Source organism: Schistocerca serialis, chromosome 4 (genome assembly GCF_023864345.2).
Source record: "Schistocerca serialis cubense isolate TAMUIC-IGC-003099 chromosome 4, iqSchSeri2.2, whole genome shotgun sequence".
NCBI classification, from domain to species: Eukaryota; Metazoa; Arthropoda; class Insecta; order Orthoptera; family Acrididae; genus Schistocerca; species Schistocerca serialis.
This window is the reverse complement of record NC_064641.1, coordinates 282,619,214-282,633,195: the sequence shown is the minus strand read 5'-3', so window position 1 is coordinate 282,633,195 and position 13,982 is coordinate 282,619,214.

Here is a 13,982-nt window from a genome sequence, read left to right as displayed (position 1 = left end):
CAAAGTTCTTGTTTGTGAAAGGATCCATTATACCCGCCCACAGTTGGAGTTCGTTTCCAAAGTATTATTTAATGAACACTTCAGAAATTTTAGCATTTTCTTGAGAATGGATGGACGGTGCTTCCTGTTCACATTCCATTTGGGACTTTCACTCCCTGCATATTCGGCAAAATTTGGAGTTTTCTGTGACTCAGTTTCTAATACCATATCCTGGCGTTCTGTGATCATTCTCAAGGCGAAATCCTATGATAAAGCAGCTCTATCTGTCCTAGGAGAAGGTGTGAATGCTGCACCTACGTTCGAGCAGTTACCAGTAGTCGATTTTATAAGTTCTATTCAAGAGGCTGTTTCTAAGGAGTTGCAGAGGAGGTTAGGACGGAAGCACATAGTGTGCTGAATGGCACACTTTCACCCAAGAGTAATACTACAGAAACAGAGGGTTCCTTTACTTTCACACAGAGTGGAACTGGATGTTGTTACTTTACCCGTGGATAAATGCAAAGCAATAAATGTGTTGGAAAAACTGTATTATTTTCAAAAGATTCATAATTTACTAATTCAGCATATAGCAGGATCAGTGCTGACCCGACAAAAAGTGTTGAGAGGAAAACTAACAACCTCCAGAAGAGAAGTTCCTTGTCACAGGAAACTGTCAAGAGCCTCAGTTCTTATTCTGCTGTCCCTCGTAGATTATATGGCCTTGCAGTCATCCTCAAGGAATGTGTTCCGCTTAGGCTTATTGTCAGTAACATCGGTGCTCAGATATACCGTGCAGCAAAACACTTCGGCACTCTGTTGAGCTCACTAGTAGACCGGCGCGAACATCACTCTAAGAACTCAGCAGATTTCTTACTTCGATAAATGGGACTGTATTTGAATGGCTCTGATAATTCAGTAAGTTTTGGTGCGGTCTCTCTCTTCACTTGTGTTCCTTTGTCTCATTTGTCACTGTTAATTGAGGTTAGACTGGGTGTTGTGTGATGTCCTTAGGTTTGTTAGCTTTAAGTAGTTCTAAGTTCTAGGGGACTGATGACCGTAGATGTTAAGTCCATAGTGCTCAGAGCCATTTGAATCACGTTTTTGAACTGAGATTAGGTTTGGTGTTAGATTAAAGAACCTATTTCGACAAGTACTGCATTCCACTTACTATGTATTCAGTGACCAGCTCTATGAACAGTCAGATGCAGTTGCAATGGGAAGTCCGTTGTCACCTACAATTGCCAATTTGTTTATGGAAATCTTTGAGGAACGGGCCTTGGAGTCGGCAGTATTGTAACCTGCGTGTTTTCCCAGATATGCAGACGATACTTTTGTTGCTCCATTAAATTTCCAGTGTGCAGTCCGCCCCCGGTAGCTGAGTGGTCAGCGTGACAGACTGTCAATCCTAAGGGCCCGGGTTCGATTCCCGGCTGGGTCGATCCCCATCGACGCGCAGGTCGCCGAAGTGGCGTCAAATCGAAAGACCTGCACCAGGCGAACGGTCTACCCGACGGGAGGCTCTAGCCACACGACATTTCATTTCATTTTTCCAGTGTGCAGCTATATAAATCCCACTTCTTCTACATGCCTGTGATTTAATGGAGCAGTCGTTATCCCGAGAAAATATGGAGATGCACGTCGATACTTTTGTTGTTTGGCCTCTTGGAAGTGAGAAATTAAACGGCTTTTCGAAACATCTAAAACCAATCCACCCAAATATTCGCTTTGCAATGCAGGTAGAAAAGGATGTCTGCCTTTCCTACCTTTATGTGTTGGTCAAGTGGAAGGATGATGGTGTATTGGAAAATGCCGTTTACAAGAAGCCAACTCACACTGTCTTATATCTGTAGGCTGATAGCTGTCACCATGAGGCTCAGGATTAAGAGGTACTTTATACTCAATCAGTTCCACTATGACTGGTCATATTTTGCTGAAATATAGTGTGAAATGCGTTTTTCGACAACCATCTAAGATCAGGGCCCTTTCAGGATTCATAAAAGAAGATCTTGATTAGTGCTTTACGAGTATACATCGTATTCCAGGACTGGCGTATTGAGCGTCACATTCGCTTACAACGGCGGAATAAATCTGCTATTGCAGAACATTGCCTTGGCACCAGTCATCCTATGGTGTGTAACAAAACGGCATCTACTGGTATAGTGTTATTAAGGAAGGTCTAAAATTAGCAAGTGGCCTTGCAAATAGAGATGGAAGCTTTTACTTAAATTATGCATAGATTCCTGATCTCTTCCTCGTCGAAAAAAAGGAAAAAAGGACAGAATTAATGCCACCTAACCTGCTGGCTGTTGCTATCCACTACGAGCAAATTCTGTAGTCAGTATCATTGGTTGTGTAGTGGCACGCTAGTGTTTACAGTGTGTGTGTGTGTGTGTGTGTGTGTGTGTCTCAGAGAGGGAGTTAGACGCTTGGGACATTCCAATTCGGAAATCGTTATGGAACTCAATATTTCGAGGTATACAGTGTCAACAGTGTGCCGAGAAAACAACATTTCAGGCATTACCTCTCATCATGGACAACACAGTAGCCGACGGCCTTCTCTTAACAACCGAGTACAGTGACTTCTGCATAGAATTGTCAATGCTAACATACAAGCAGTGTAAGACATCATGGTCTCCTAACCTTCATTGCTTACATATTCCGCCCTCACAATCATATTCCCCACATCAAGACGCTTCATTCGAACCCAAACTCGATAAGATAAAGTCAATGTTGTATGAATTCATGTAAACGATATGCAAATAACTAGTAAATCACAAGTGCGCACCGAGATTGAAATACTCGAGGCTGGCGTACACACACACATTCAAGACACAACAGTCACAGGGGCTTTTAGTTTGGAGAGGCAAACCGCATGCCGGGGGGCCAGTCCCTTCAGAGGACGAGTCAACCTATGTACGTCTGCCGGCGACCGCCCGTAGAGCAGACAGCGTTTGCCCAAGTGAAAGGAAGAACGACCCCATGTTCAGCTTAAAAGAAAATTCTGCTACATTGTGTGGGAGTGCCCAGCCTACGCATTCTTTACAAACATAGCACGCAGTTTCAGGGGTTTTTACAGGGAGACAGCAAATGCCAAATGCCGATGCTACAGATTTCCGGATTGGTCGCCTTAAACGAAACGCCATTATAAAGTTTTAGAAGAGCAATGCTGATTGGCAGACGATATTCCTGACGCCTTGAGCTGAAGGAGTAATGGAAGAGACCCTTTCACATCCGGCGTGGAGAGGGGCCGTTCCGTTGTCGCTCTCGGAGCGAGAACACGTAACGAGAGTGTGTGCGCTCGTACATGTACTCAAAGAGCAAGGAACAAGTCTCTCCTCAGTACTTCACTGGGAGAGCACCTCTGTCGAGAGTGAATCGGAGTGCGACTCTACAATGAGTCTTTGCAATTAAGCGTTGTTGGCCACCACACTTATTGTGCGGTGTGAATGGACAGAGTTATAGTTAAACACCTATGAGCGAATTTTTGAGTGGCATAGCGGTGGAGTGGTTATCTGACCGGTGTACCACGCCAATAGTTAGACTAGGGCGAATAGGAGTCCTTGACTTCATCAAGGCGTAGGGAGAGTTTGATTGACGAAGGTCAATCCAGGTAGAACGAGAGTTATCTTATTTGTCAGCAGCGAGCGGCGCAGGCAGCAGTCGTCACAGCTTACGGTATTCTGCGCTACAGCTCTTTTGAGCCCCATATTTCCTCCACAACAGTACACTATACTGCATTTCACACGTGACAGCCTCGACCATACCTAGCAACATTCTAACGGATAATTATTCAAGTTGAGTAGGCGCGGCTCTCAGCCATTCTGCCAACTCAATAACAATCTTAAACTTTGTATAGAAATTTCATTAGCGAATCCTATCCTTAACAGATAACTTCACATTCCGAAAAGAACCCGGAAATAACTTGTTCAGTTCATAACTAAAAGTGCCATTGTGATTCCTCAGAATTTTTGCAAAATAAATAAAAATTTTCGTTAGTTTCATGTTTTTCTTACAATAATTAGCACTACTCCAGTACCCAAGTATCCCACTAGTTACGTAAGAAATTTGGTGAATTTTTGTGTAATTTCCTTACAGCGGACGACTCCAGAAGATATTTATTGCTGAAAGTTTTTCAGGCATTTCTCTTTAGAACGTTAGGAGCGTCTGTCTGACTTCTGTAGTAGTGTGGGGGTGAAAATTGCATCTTGCAGGAGCCACAGGGTAAAGGGTACATCTCAGATTAATCCGTGGCGCAAACGACAGAGTAGCACCCACATGCTCGCAGAGGTAATGCGTGAAAAAAACGCAGAAATCAATGAGGGACGTTCGATGAACGTATCTGTTAGGATAGTGCAGAGAAATGTGGTGTTAATGGGCGATGGCGGCAGACGACCGACACGAGTGTCTTCGCTAACAGCACATCACCTGCAGCGCCTCTCTTTCGCTTGTGAGCATATTGGTTGGACATGGAAATTTAGAGAATCGTAGCCTGGTCAGATGAGTCCCGATTTCAGTTGGCAAGACCTAATGGTAGATTTCGAGTGTGAAGAAGACCTCACGAAGCCATGGACCGAAAGTGTCAACAAGGCACTGTGCAAGCTGTTGGCGGTCAGATAATGGTGTGGAAATCGTTAGGGAATTGACTGTGTCCTCTGTTCCAACGGAACCAGTCACTGACTGAAAATGCTATGTTCGGCTACTTGTAGACCATTAGCAGCTATTCATGGACGTCATGTTCCCAAACAACGATGGAATTTTTGGGAATAACAGTGAGCCATGTCAGGGGCCACAATTGTTCGTAACTGGTTTGTAGGACATGTTGGACACTTCAAGCGAATAGTTTGGCCACCCAGATCGCCCAAAATGAATCCCATCGAACATTTATGGGACATAATCGTGAGGTCACTCTGTGCACAAAATCCTGCACCGGAAACACTTCCGCAGTAATGGGCGGCTACAAAGGCCGCGTGGCTCAATATTTCTGGAGGAGACTTCCAACGACTTATTGAGTCCATGCCGCGTCGAGTTGCTGCACTACGACAGCCGAAAGGAGGACCGACACGTTGTTAGGAGGTATCCCACGTATCCCATGACGTTTGTCAGCTCAGTGTACATTCTGGCAGCGGCTGCAGTGGCACTTCCCACCAATGTCTATTTTCTCAAATAGCATTACCTGAGAACCTATGACTCATTTCATTATTAATGTCTCTATATATATCTTGTTGTTCTCAGAGCGACGACACCGACATCTTGCCATTGGATCTACACCGCCACTCGACAGCTCGTAGGGTTGGCATGAAATTATATAGTTAACTAGCGATCCACATCAACAATCCCACTGGGGGGATGAATGCACGTTTCATATTCATATTTGGAATAGCTAAAGTTACTTAATTCAAACACACGATTATGAACCTGAGGTGCATGATATTCATGTCGGGTCTCCAGCCGCAACATAATATCATATTCACACAAGAGATCTCGCATAATTTGTGTCGGGTGCCACCCCCGCGAAGTAACATCTCCTCCCTTGAAAGAGCCGCGATCCGATCTATCAGCGAAGACCAGGATTTAGTAATTCTACCAGCGGACAAAGGCAATGCAACTTTTCTTCTTTCACGAGAAGATTACTTGATTAAAATTCATCTTTTACTTGCAGGCTCACCATACCGAAGATTACAGAACGATCCAACTGAACCTATAAAACTCAAGGCTCATTCACTTTTGAATACTAGTTCATTATCTGACGATATTCTTAAAAAAGTTCGACATGATGCTGCAGTACCGTCGAGATTATATGGTTTGCCTAAGGCACATAAGTAAGGGGTTCCTCTTCGGCCTATTGTTAGCAAGTTGGGCGCTCATATAATTGGTCAAATATTTAGCATCCATTCTCAGTCCCCATTCTGGAAAATGCGAACGTCATGTTTCCGAGTCTCAAGGTTTTTATTCAGCGTTTGAAGTCTGTGTCACACTCCCACGGATTTTCTCGTTAGTTTTGATGTTGTCTCTTTTTACAGGAGTTCCTTTTGAAGATTTTTTTGCAGTTAATTGGCGAAAAACTGGACGAAGAAACAACTAAGTGCTGATGTTGACGTATTTTTTATTTAATGACAGATACTTTGAACAAACTGACGGAGTGACTATGGGGAGTCCATTACCCTCCACAGTCCCCAATTTGTGTATGGAAGACTTTGAGGATTCGGAACTGAAGATGGCACTCTTAAAACCAGCTTGCTTTTGAAGGTACGTCAACGATACCTTTATGGTACGCCCACATGAGAGGGATGCTCTGGATCGTTTCCTAGATCAGTTTAATTGTCTGCATTCCAATACTAAGTTAACGATGGAAGTTGAAAAGGATGGAAAACTTCAGTTATTAGATGTCTTGGTTTACGGGAAGGATGATGGGACATTACGACACAGGGTTTATCGTAAGCCGATGCATACGGACCGATATATTCACGCATCAAGTTTTCATCCATCGTACCAACGCAATGGGGTCTTACGAACATAAAAGACTTTGTGTCATCTTAGATGCTGATAGTTTGACATAAGAACTGGATCACCTAAACGCTGTGTTCAAACTGAATGGTTATACAGACAATTAGCTCCGTTGTGCTCTACAGATTGGACCTTTGCGGCAACCAACAGAAGATACAAGCACATCGGTGGCATTATTTAGTGGGAAGCATAACTTCAAAAACAGCAAGAATTTTTTTGTCATCAGTCTTCCGACTGGTTTGATGCGGCCCGCCACAAATTCCTCTCCTGTGCCAGCCTCTTCATCTCTGAGTAACACTTGCAACGTACGTCCTCAGTTATTTGCTGGATGTATTCCATTCTCTGTCTTCCTCTACAGTTTTTGCCCTCTACAACTCTCTCTAGTACCATGGAAGTCATTCCCCGATTTCTTAACAAATGTCCTACCATCCTGTCCTTTCTGCTTATCAGTGTTTTCCATGTATTCCTTTCCTCTCCGATTCTGCGCAGAATCTCCTCATTCCTTACCTTATCAGTCCACCTAATTTTCAACATTCGTCTATAGCACCACATCTCAAATGCTTCGATTCTCATCTGTTCCGGTTTTCCCATAATCCACGTTTCACTACCATACAATGCTGTACTCCAGACGTACATTCTCAGAAATTTCTTCCTCAAATTAAGGCCGATATTTAATGTTAGTAGATTTTTCTTGGCCAGAAATGCCCTTTTTGCCATTGCTAGTCTGCTTTTGATGTCCACCTTGTTGCGTCCGTCATTGGTTATTTTACTGCCTAGGTAGCAGAATTCCTTAACTTCATCTACTTCATGACCACCAATCCTGATGTTCTCATTTCTACTACTTCTCATTACCTCCGTCTTTCTTCGATTTACTCTCAATCCATACTCTGTACTCTTTAGACTGTTCATTCCGTTCAGCAGATCATGTAATTCTTCTTCACTTTCACTCAGGATAGCAATGGCATCAGCGGATCGTATCACTGATATCACTTCACCTTGAATTTTAATTCCACTCCTGAGCCTTTCTTTTATTTCCATCATTGCTTTCGTGATGTACAGATTGAACAGTAGGGGCGAAAGGCTACATCCTTGTCTTACACCATTTTTAATACGCACACGTCATTCTTGGTCGTCCACTCTTATTATTCCCTCTTGGCTGTTGTACATATTGTATATGATTCGTCTCTCCCTATAGCTTACCCCCTACATTTCTCAGAATTTCGAACATCTTGCACCATTTTACATTGTCGAACCCTTTTTTCCAAGTCGACAAATCCTATGAACGTGTCTTTATTTTTCTTTACTCTTGCTTCCATTATTAACCGCAACGGCAGAGTTGGCTCTCTCGTGCACTTACCTTTCCTAAAGCCAAACTGATCGTCATCTAGCGTATCCTCTATTTTATTTTCCATTCTTCGGTATATTATTCTTGTTAGCAACTTCGATGCATGAGCTGTTTAACGCTGATTGTGCGGTAATTCTCGCACTTGTAAGCTCTTGCCGTCTTCGGAATTGTGTGGATGATGCTTTTCTGAAAGTCAGATAGTATGTCGCCAGATTCATGCATTCTACACACCAACGTGAACAGTGATTCTGTTACCACTTTCCCCAACGAGTTTAGAGATTCTGATGGAATGTTATCCATCCCCGCAGCCTTATTTGATCTTAAGTCCCCCAAAGCTCTTATAAATTCTGATTCTAAAACTGGAACCCCTATCTATTCTAAATCGACTCCCGTTTCTTCTTCTATGACATCAGACAAATCTTCCCCCACATAGAGGCTTTCAACGTATTCTTTCCACCTATCCGCTCTCTCCTCTGCATTTAACAGTGGAATTCCCGTTGCACGCTCAATGTTATCACCCTTGTTTTTAATGTCACCGAAGGTTGTTTTGACTTTCCTGTATGCTGAGTCCGTCCTTTCGACTATTTCTTTTTCAATGTCTTCACATTTTTCCTGGCGCTATTTCGCCTTAGCTGCCCTGCACTTCCTATTTATTTCATTCCTCATTATTTCTCTATTCCTGAATGTCCCGGAACATTTTTGTACATTCTCCTTCCATCGATCAATTGATGTATTTCTTCTGTTACCCATGATTTCTTCACAGTTATCTTCTTTGTATCTATGATTTCCTTCCCAACTTCCGTGATGGGCCTTTTTAGAAATGTCCATTCCTCTTCAACTGTACTGCCTACTGAGCTATTCCTTATTGCTGTATCTATAGCCTTAGAGAACTTCAAGCGTATCTCGTCATTCCTTAGTGCTTCCGTATCTCACTTCTTTGCGTATTGATTCTTCCTGATTAACTTCTTAAACTTCAGCCTACTGTTCTTTACTACTACACTCCTGGAAATGGAAAAAAGAACACATTAACACCGGTGTGTCAGACCCACCATACTTGCTCCGGACACTGCGAGAGGGCTGTACAAGCAATGATCACACGCACGGCACAGCGGACACACCAGGAACCGCGGTGTTGGCCGTCGAATGGAGCTAGCTGCGCAGCATTTGTGCACCGCCGCCGTCAGTGTCAGCCAGTTTGCCGTGGCATACGGAGCTCCATCGCAGTCTTTAACACTGGTAGCATGCCGCGACAGCGTGGACGTGAACCGTATGTGCAGTTGACGGACTTTGAGCGAGGGCGTATAGTGGGCACGCGGGAGGCCGGGTGGACGTACCGCCGAATTGCTCAACACGTGGGGCGTGAGGTCTCCACAGTACATCGATGTTGTCGCCAGTGGTCGGCGGAAGGTGCACGTGCCCGTCGACCTGGGACCGGACCGCAGCGACGCACGGATGCACGCCAAGACCGTAGGATCCTACGCAGTGCCGTAGGGGACCGCACCGCCACTTCCCAGCAAATTAGGGACACTGTTGCTCCTGGGGTATCGGCGAGGACCATTCGCAACCGTCTCCATGAAGCTGGGCTACGGTCCCGCACACCGTTAGGCCGTCTTCCGCTCACGCCCCAACATCGTGCAGCCCGCCTCCAGTGGTGTCGCGACAGGCGTGAATGGAGGGACGAATGGAGACGTGTCGTCTTCAGCGATGAGAGTCGCTTCTGCCTTGGTGCCAATGATGGTCGTATGCGTGTTTGGCGCCGTGCAGGTGAGCGCCACAATCAGGACTGCATACGACCGAGGCACACAGGGCCAACACCCGGCATCATGGTGTGGGGAGCAATCTCCTACACTGGCCCTACACCACTGGTGATCGTCGAGGGGACACTGAATAGTTCACGGTACATCCAAACCGTCATCGAACCCATCGTTCTACCATTCCTAGACCGGCAAGGGAACTTGCTGTTCCAACAGGACAATGCACGTCCGCATGTATCCCGTGCCACCCAACGTGCTCTAGAAGGTGTAAGTCAACTACCCTGGCCAGCAAGATCTCCGGATCTGTCCCCCATTGAGCATGTTTGGGACTGGATGAAGCGTCGTCTCACGCGGTCTGCACGTCCAGCACGAACGCTGGTCCAACTGAGGCGCCAGGTGGAAATGGCATGGCAAGCCGTTCCACAGGACTACATCCAGCATCTCTACGATCGTCTCCATGGGAGAATAGCAGCCTGCATTGCTGCGAAAGGTGGATATACACTGTACTAGTGCCGACATTGTGCATGCTCTGTTGCCTGTGTCTATGTGCCTGTGGTTCTGTCAGTGTGATCATGTGATGTATCTGACCCCAGGAATGTGTCAATAAAGTTTCTCCTTCCTGGGACAATAAATTCACGGTGTTCTTATTTCAATTTCCAGGAGTGTATATTGTGATCTGAGTATGTCTGCTCCTGGATACGCCTTACAATCCAGTATCTGATTTCGGAATCTCTGTCAGACCATGATCTAATCTAACTGAAATCTTCTCGTATCACCCGACCTTTTCCAAGTATACCTTCTCCTCTTGTTATTCCTGAACAGAGTATTCGCTATTACTAGATGAAGTTTACTACAGAACTCAATTAATCAATCTCCTCTCTCACTCCTTGTACCAAGCCCATATTCTCCTGTAACCTTTTCTTCTACTCCTTCCCCTACAACTGCATTTCAGTCTCCCATGACTATTAGATTCTCATTACCCTTTTAATATCCTCATACACTTTCTCTATCTCTTCATCTTCAGCTTGCAACGTCGGCATGTATACCTGAACTATCGTTGTTGGTGTTGGTTTGCTGTCGATTCTGATAAGAACAACCCCATCACTGAACTGTCACATTAAAACACTCTCTGCCCTACCTTCCTATTCATAACGAATCCTTCTCCCGTTGTACCATATTCTGCTGTTGCTGATATTACCGTTTACTCATCTGACCAGAAATCCTTGTATTCTTTCCACTTCACTGAGTCCTACTATATCTAGATTTAGCCTTTGCATTTCCCTTTTCACATTTTTATGTTTCCCTACCACGTTCAAGCTTTTGACATGCCAAGCCCAGAATAGTAGAACGTTATCCTTCCATTGATTATTCAATCTTTTTTCGCATGGTAACCTCCCCCTTGGCAGTCCTCTCCCAGAGATCCGAAATCGGAACTATTCCGAAATCTTTTTCCAATGGAGAGATCATCATGACACTTATTCAATTACAGACCACATGTCCTGTGTATACACGTTATGTGTCTGTAATGCTGTGGTTTCCATTGCCTTCTGCATCCTCATGCCGATGTTCATTGGTGATTCTTCCGCCTTTAGGGGCAGTTTCCCACCTGTGTCCGTTGCTCCGCCCTCTTTGACAAGGCCATTGGCAGTATGAGGGGTGACTTCTTATCCCGGAAGTCTTCCAATGCTGATTATTAATGAAAATTTAAGCAGCTGCTGGATTCGGACCCGGAACCAAAGACGTTTTGAGAATGAATCAAAGACGGTACGCCACTTTTTTTTCTCATCTCATTTTGTTCGTTAACGTTCGTAGCATTTGTCCGGGGCGGACGTCCCATGACACCTGTCCAAGATTAGCGGTGATCCGTTCACTCAGTTTTTTATTACAGAGGGCAGCGAACCCTCTGACCGAACACGCTGAGCTACCATGCCAACCCTGGACCACGGTGCCGATAGAGATTTGATATTCTGTCCGCCAGCTAAGACTAGAGCTCTGCTGGGCTTAGTGAAGGGTGATTTGGATTTGAGGAAACCTGGTGTCTACAAAATCCCCTGCCATTGCGGGAAAGCGTATATTGGACAAACGATTCATACGGTCCAGGAGCGGTGCGTGGAGCACCATCTCCACAGGAGTTTATTTCAGCCAGAAAAAATTCGCAGTTGCGGAACAATGTCTAACTGAAGGACACAAAATGTTCCCCTGCTTCACGTTATTTGGATGGTGTTAGTGAAAGAAGCTCTTGAAATCCGGCTATCTGACAATATTATAAACAGAGACAAGGGGTATCCTTGAAGTAAGAGTTGAACCCTGTTTTCTTTGACATCAAAAGACAACGGCCTTTGTTATCATCAAAAGCTATCAATAGTGTTTGATATCGATTTATCGCTTCTGCGAGTTTTCACCACCAGTGCGCTGTTGTGCCTTACGCTAGAGGGCAGAAACGTTCGCGCACGCCGCCGCGGCATGTTTGATTTCAGTTTCGGCGAGTTAGCGCGACGGCTTACTCACCTAAAGATGGCGACCAGGTGGACCGTCGAAATCTTGTGTCAAGATGACGTTACTTTCCGGCTGGAGACCTGACATGAATGTCTTCATATGCTATCTGGCAAAGTTTATGGAGCCACAACCTGATGTATACCTTCTAGGCAGTACAAGTCGTTAAAATTCATAATACTTATAAGCAGGGGGACAAGGGGGCATGAGGTCAATTTAATACAGGCTGCCTACATTCAGGGGCAAGGATACAAACAGGGGCAAACTTGTTGATCTCTTTTGATTCAAAGGTGCTTAACTTACTCTTCTGCTAAGAGGATTATAATCTTCTGGGGATAATCCATCTTTAACCTGTCGTTCAGTTAAGTGTTTTTCCATGCCACCCCCACCCCTCTCCCTCCCTCTCTTCCTCTCAACCCCTCAGGAAATCTCCAACCCTCCCCCTTCCCCCTCGCTGATACAGGTACAATTTCAGGGACGAATTATGCGAATAGCCCACTCCCACTCTATAAATTTGATTGACGAATTAAATTGGTCAATTAATTAAACCCTTCTCCTCTAGTAAAACCCCCAGCCCTCCCCTTCCCTCCCCCATTCCCTCCTTCCCCACCCACCCGGAAATTGGCGGCTGTGTGATGGAGAGGAGGAATCTCATGACAGGAAATTCAATTACGCAGCAGAGAGTATATTGTTTATTTATAAGAAATTGAATTTATAGGGATTTTATCTCTCTTGCTCATCGTTCTCTACTGTTTGGGAAAATGCAGGTGTTGTATAATACATAGAAAGAAGTAATTAAATTGATGAAGCAAGGAATACCGCCATGAAATACTCATCATCACAAGTAATTACATTATTAAAAATCTTCAGATCGCAAAGCACGCGCCATCCGCTACCTCCTCCCTCCCCCCGTCTGCAGGCTCACACATAGCGTCAGCTCTTGCTATGATGCTATGATACATGTGGGCCGCGCGGGATCCCACAACGCGACGCGTCCAGCAGCGGTCGCGTCACGCGCCGGTGCCCAAAAGGCGATCGCTTAAGCCCCTCTCACACGGAGCAAGGTTCGCCGCAAGTTTCCGAGATGGCGCGCATGCCTGCCGGCTTGCAGGGAAGGGAGCCGGCTATCTTCCATGCCGAAGCTCTCCCACGGTGCAAGATCGGCAGCATGTTGTATCGAACGAAGATGGCTGCTTCAGGTACAGATATTCAGAGCAAACTGGCGTTATTAGCTGTTTTGGTGCTAAACACTGCAGAAATGCATGCTAATGAGAGAAGAAGAAAGAAAGAATAGACGAAAAACTGAATTAAGAGGAGAGACGCTGGAAAAGGTGTGCTCTCCATGCTTCATAGAGAGTTGGAGGTTAATTCGCATAACACCTACTTTTGTTTGAAAAGTATCACTATTTCATTACTGTTTGGTTTTATAAATATACCAATAATGACTGTTATATACTACTTTATTTTATAGGATAGAAGATCGTACATCCTTTGCAAATTTTATACGAATGGATGTATTGGTATTTGCAACTCTTTCGAGTGCCTCTGCACGCAAGTGTTTATTACAATAGTTTGCGCTTTTCACTACGTACACACACAGTTCTTCCCTATAAGTACATATCAATGCTTCAATCGCTTCCTTGGATCACTGCGGTGCCATTATTTAATAATTATAAGAACTTCCTACCGCACCTCACGACAGGATAAAAGCGACTATCAACAAAGGCTTCCTGCCCAAGCTTTCCGCGTCTGACGTCACAAACGAAACGCCTCCTGATTGGCCAACGCAGGTAGCACGCAGGGAACCTTGCAAGAAAAATAGCACCGGACCTATCCTGGAAATCTTACAAGGTTCCCAGCAAGGTAGCCCGCTAGCAGACGATGGAGCCCGCAAGGCAGCCCCCGCG